This window comes from Nymphalis io, chromosome 7 (genome assembly GCF_905147045.1).
Source record: "Nymphalis io chromosome 7, ilAglIoxx1.1, whole genome shotgun sequence".
Classification (NCBI taxonomy): Eukaryota; Metazoa; Arthropoda; class Insecta; order Lepidoptera; family Nymphalidae; genus Nymphalis; species Nymphalis io.
This window is the reverse complement of record NC_065894.1, coordinates 10,341,501-10,347,500: the sequence shown is the minus strand read 5'-3', so window position 1 is coordinate 10,347,500 and position 6,000 is coordinate 10,341,501. Positions and strand designations below refer to the sequence as shown.

At 30.8% G+C, this 6,000-nt stretch overlaps 1 non-coding gene and 1 pseudogene across 1 annotated transcript; both read left to right on the top strand.

The window, feature by feature from the left end:
* Positions 1 to 5,701, top strand: part of LOC126769517 (uncharacterized) — a 15,836-nt pseudogene extending 10,135 nt beyond the window's left edge.
* LOC126769800 (U5 spliceosomal RNA) lies at positions 3,037 to 3,153 on the top strand. Its single transcript, XR_007669423.1, has one exon. It is a non-coding gene; the product is annotated as a U5 spliceosomal RNA (small nuclear RNA).
* Positions 5,702 to 6,000: the final 299 nt, after the last annotated feature.

Below are 6,000 nucleotides of genomic sequence, written 5' to 3'. Positions count from 1 at the left end.
ACGTATGTTGTTCCATTAGACTTGTAGTTACCATTCTACGTCCAATATTTATACAAGTCCAATAGCACGGCCCGGTTCGAACAGCCTTGACCTGAAACCCGGCTTTATTAAAGCCCCCTCCGTGCTTTCACTGTAATGTTCCTCTAAATTGAAATTCCTTTTCGTCGATGGAATTTATCTTTTATTTATTGTTCAGCAAATCTCGAGCCTATCTGGCTTAGGGAATGATTTCGATTTTCGTTCTTATTGTATGTCATTAAGGACTTTTATTGCTTGGTATTAAAATTTAATTAACACAATATGATGAGGAAAAACCTATAGTTGTTTATAGAAAATAATTCATTATTAGCGATATCGTTTCTAGATTGGATCTTATTTTTATATATTGTATGTAAATTGAATATATTGTTCGAAATTGTTTGAATACCTGAAATATATGGTTTTATCGCAGCATATCGTATTTGCAGTAAGTGATTTTAAGTGGACTGTTAATTAAAGGGCTTTTACTGTTATGTTAATTTTTTATTAAGTTATAATCAAATATTTTTAGACTTTATGACACCTGATGGTAAGTGGTCACCACCACCCATTGACATTGTCGTATATAATTATGATGTTATGTCTCTTGCGCCTCTAAATACACTGGCTTAAATACCGTTTAAACTGAAACACATCAAGTCGAAAACGAAATCCGAACAACAAGTATAATATACACTTATTTTTTTCAATGTTTAATTAAACGTTAAAATAATTTTATTCAAAATTAAATCTTTATTATTATAGCAATTCTAAAAATAATAATGAAAATATAATTAAATAAAAGGCACAACAGTTAAACGCTGAAAAACTACCCGTCAGCGTCGGTACCTATAATATAACATCCATGAAATCTAATTCGTTAAATGCATAGTTATTTAATACGCAATTGATAAAAAATATAATACTATATAAACTAATACATGAATGCAATAAATATGTATTTCATTTAGTCATGGTGCTTTACACAACGATTACGCCGGAGATGGGCGACGCAGTGCTCCGGCACTTGCGCGACAGTTTCTTTGCCGATGAGCCCCTAAACAAAGCTGTTGCACTCTGCCAACGTGGCCAGCCCCATGCCGCCTTGGAACGGCTTTGTGCTGCCACAATGGCCGATGGACTCTCCATTGCTGCTGTTGAGAAAGATACGGTAAGATATAGCTCCCTGTTGTATTATATATGTGGTCCTTTATGCGTTTCAGCCATAAATCTGATTGTGATGTAATTTTGGCGTGTAATTCGTTAGTCCGAAGCCGGGGCGCGTAGCTAGTTTTAAATAAATATGTCAATTATGAAACCAAACAGTTGTGAGTTAATTATAATAAATATTAAAAATAGTTTGTCGATGTAACTTATAAATAAACATAACGTGGCAAGCTATATGTAAAATAAATCCGACGTTAGAGTTTTGTGCCGACCAGTCTTGGTACACATTAACTATTCCAGCGCCAGACATCAATACTCTGTATTGCTCCGGCTTAAATATTGAATGAGCCGGTGTGCCTTCAGGCACAGGCACGCTTCGTAGTAAATCGAAGTACATTTATTTTACTGACTACGAAAAAAAAAAAATTTAATGACCGTTGAAATCATGTTTTAACTTTTAGTATTTTTTATTATATTCAGTTACATTCATTTATCTTTTGTAGTAATTGATATTTTTAGTAATATATATATCGTTGTCAGCTATTATTTTTTTTTCTGTTTCTTAAGGTGATGGTTCAAAATTAATTTTTAGGTTTTGGGAGTTGCTTTAAATGGCATATTGTGACCCGGGGACATTGAACAGTCCATTGAAAAGATCCACCAATCGTCGGACGAGAAATACAATAAGGTATTTGTTATGTCCTATGTGTGTACATATGTTACCATAATTGTTAAAATTTCAACAAATAAATTAATTGATTAGCAACCGTAAGAATAAAATAATTTTGAAATGTTACTTTAAATTAAAGTTCCACTGACATACCAGGTTAATTCTATTTTATAGTGTGCTGGGATGAAAGAACCTAATTGTATAATAAATTAAACGTTTGAAACATGTAGGTTAAAATATAATAATAATTCTCAATGACATGATTAAATGTGCTTATGTTAGTGAAGTATGGTTCTTGCTTTCTGGTGAAACATTTTTTTATAGACATTAGTAATTTTTATCAAACAAATATTATAGTTAAAGTTTTTAATCAAAATACTTTATATCTGGTCATTCGAATATCACACATCACTTACACTTTGGCATAATTAATGGTGATTTAAAAAAAATATATGTAGAATTATTTTTTACATTGAAAATCAATTATGTAATAATCAAAGTATAAAAAAGAACAAAACGATTTTTCGAATATGAATTACAGTATAACTATATATGAATCATGATCGTTATATTGGATGGCTTTCAGTCCGCTTATATTTATTAAAATACCTTTCTGACATTTTTCAGATCTTTAGTATTCTATACACGGTAAGTCGTGACCTGGATCTATTCAACACGTTCCAAGTGGATCGCATTCTTGAATGCCGAATTATATCTGTCTCTCAACAAGCGCGCGGCAAAGGACTGGCCAAGGAACTCATGAAAAGAAGTATAGAAAAGGCAATGGAACATGGATTTAAGGTTTGTTTATGATAATATTATTCATTAATTACTCCTAAATTTAAATCGTTACTTTACCAAATGCCACCAATAGTTCATAAAATGTTCAATAGATGGCGCTGTTTTTCAACCGTGTGGCGTCTCTTATCTTTTATAATAGGAAATTTAAAACGAAATTGTAATAAAACTTTCTTTGTGTAATATAAACATTAAACTATTTAATGTATCATTTACCCATTTGTTGAACATATACAAAATAGTACAGAGCTTTTTTTTAAAGCTTTCCTTATGCTGTTGGAGCGTAGTCACTAGATGTCACTGTATTATAACTGTGAAATCGTACATCGCGATGGCAAGATTTACATACAGATCTTTATATAGTTTCCGTAAATACTTGATCGTTACTCTGGTTTCCCTTCAAAACGAATAAATCTTTCGCCTTTTACTAAAGATTTCCGTGGAGGGGAACACTCAAATGAGTCTAAACATATTTTTGAAGCCTCACTCTCGGGTGAGGTTAATAAATTATAATTGTACTAAGAATTTAATCTCATTGACGCATTTATTTCTCAATAATAGAATAATTGACTGAATTATATAAATGTTAAAGTATTCATATATTATAATTTAATAATTATAATAATACAAAATATTGTAAACGCAATTTCTCCAGAAATTTTAGCACCAATAATGTGTTCGCTTTGCATAAAAATCTGCTGCTCGATTTTTCAATTGGATCATGCTATAAGGTGCCCCCTAAGTATAAAACCGAGTTTTTGTTACCACAGACCGCGAGCTTAAGCCAACAATCGCCATCTTGAAAAACGTCTTTTTACAAATATCTCAAAAATGCTGAGTTGTACGTTAAAAACAGTAGAGACCTTTTTTGTAGAGGATAAAATTTCCCATCTTTTTTATTTTAAACTTTTTTTCTCTATTTTTAATATATTCCGAGATAAAGTTAGTTAAAAAAATCGAAATACGAATAAAATGCAATAAACAAAGTAGGAGAAGAGACAAACATAACATTTCTTACAAATTTGTATAAAACTTTTTCTTGTAAAATCAATCCCGCTGAGTACTAGCGCAATAAAAGTTGTTGTCAGGTAAAGAGAATCAGATGTGATATGTAACTCTGGCAAAAATACAAAGAGTTCATGAGTTGTTCATGGAGACGGTAACAATTAAGAAAAATCGAGTAACGCAATTTTATGCAGAGCGAATGTCTAAAAATCTGGGACTAAATTTTTAATATAATTAATTTCCAGCTTTTTAAAGTGGATGCAACCGGCGCTTACTCGCAGCGTATTTGCAGCAGCCTCGGGCTCCGCGTGCTGCAGAAGGTGCGCTACGCGGAGCACTGCGACGCGGGCGGAGCGCCCGTGTTCAAGGTGCCGCCACCACATGACTCGCTTTGCGTCATGGCCTTGGAATTGCCATAATATGATCATATGAGTTACTATGTTTCATAAAAAAATTAAATTCTTCTGCTTGTAAGAAGAATTTAATTTGGAATTTATACTACAACTACACTTCTTATGGATGTTTTATGATGTGTCTTGCTGACTTGACAACGACATGAATATTTAACATAAATAAGGCGTTTTAATAACCTTCTCTCGAGTAGAAAAAGCCTTTTAAACAAGCGGCTTTTAGTTTCTAGAATAGTCAAAATGTCGTATCCGCTCAGCAATCGCTTACAATCTGCCGTTCTCTGAATTCATGACATTTTGCGATTCATCTCAAACCACGCGAATGCAATTCATGTCTGTCTGAAATGCTCATTAATATCCTGCTGCTGGATAAAGTTTTTAAGTCGAAAGAGTTTCTCGTCTGCCTTTTCAGCCTTTAGTAGTTGTTCATAATATATTAAGAGTAGGCACCGTGTGAAAACTAGTTTTAGAATACGCCTGGCCCTCTACTTGAACATCAAAACATTTTTTGGTTTGGTCAAGTTCTTGATGTTAAAAATTGTATGTAGGTAAAAATATAATTACATTACTACTAAATTTAAATTATACGTAATTCAGACGTAATTTTAAAATACTATATTTATTTAGAAATGTTTACTTTCTTCTAAAATTTTATAGAAGAACCTAGGCATACATTATTTACAGCTTAAGGAGAGATGTTCCAAAAAAGCCGAGTCCTTCCTGGATACGCCCATGTTTCTATTTTTAAAATCCATTGTGACTTTTTTGAATGGTCATTTATGTAATGTTAATTTAGAAAGGACACAGAAAGATTGAAAGGACATATATACTGTGAATGTTCTTAAAATATTATTATGATAATCGATAAAGTTTAAATTGTAGCTCTTAGAATTTGTGAGCTACTGGTAGAATTCGTAGTAGAGTCTGTCGCATGATAAAATGATGCAAGGAGTGGAGCTCCTGTACAGCGTAAAAATGTACTTATATATTAATTTATTTAAAGTAAATCAATTTTTTCATATTCCAAACTAAATATATAAGCCTCTTTTTACACGTGTAATACGTTGTAAGTCAATAAATTCTGAAATATTTTTTTACTAAACGACTGAGTTGCCAGCTCGCAATATTAACAGCCGATGATTTTATTTTGCGACAGCCAATAAATTTAAATAAAAACTAGGTGTTAAACAATATAAAAATCTTATTTAAATTAATATTTAAAAAAATCATGAATGTATTATTAATAAAATTAAAAATATAATATTATAAGATGAACTTATATATACTTGATGTTTTAAAATTAAAAAGAGTATTTATGGCTCACATAACTATAGTGAGTCGGCCGCTGACCGCACAAATCGTTAATGTAAAACGTAGAAGATTCATTGCACAATACGGATATTTATATTTCTATAGATTTTAATTAATATATATTTAGATGTTACAAATGTCACTAAATAATCTGTCGATCGATTATAATAAAAAAAAAACTATCAAATTTTATTATATTTTTACATTCAATAGACTTTTTAATATAATCTATCTGTATTTCAACACAAAATATTTTCTGTATTAATAATTTTATGAAATACTTTTTGTAATTCCTTTACAATGTTTACAGATATAAATTCGTAACTATGACAAATATTTATATTCGTATTTACCTAAATATATAAAAACTATACACTAGAAACTATATATGTGTTAGATGTTTGATGTAGACATTTGAAATTGTTAATGTTGCGTATGAGAATAAATATAACTTATAGAATAATTATTTGTTTTAATTTTCTTATACTTTATTGTTATACATTTGGAACACAAATAATAAGTCAATTTATCATAATAATATATATTTTATAATCAATTTTAAGACGGCAGACGAGCAAATTGGCCACCTGACATGGTAAGTGATCACATTCCCCCATAGAC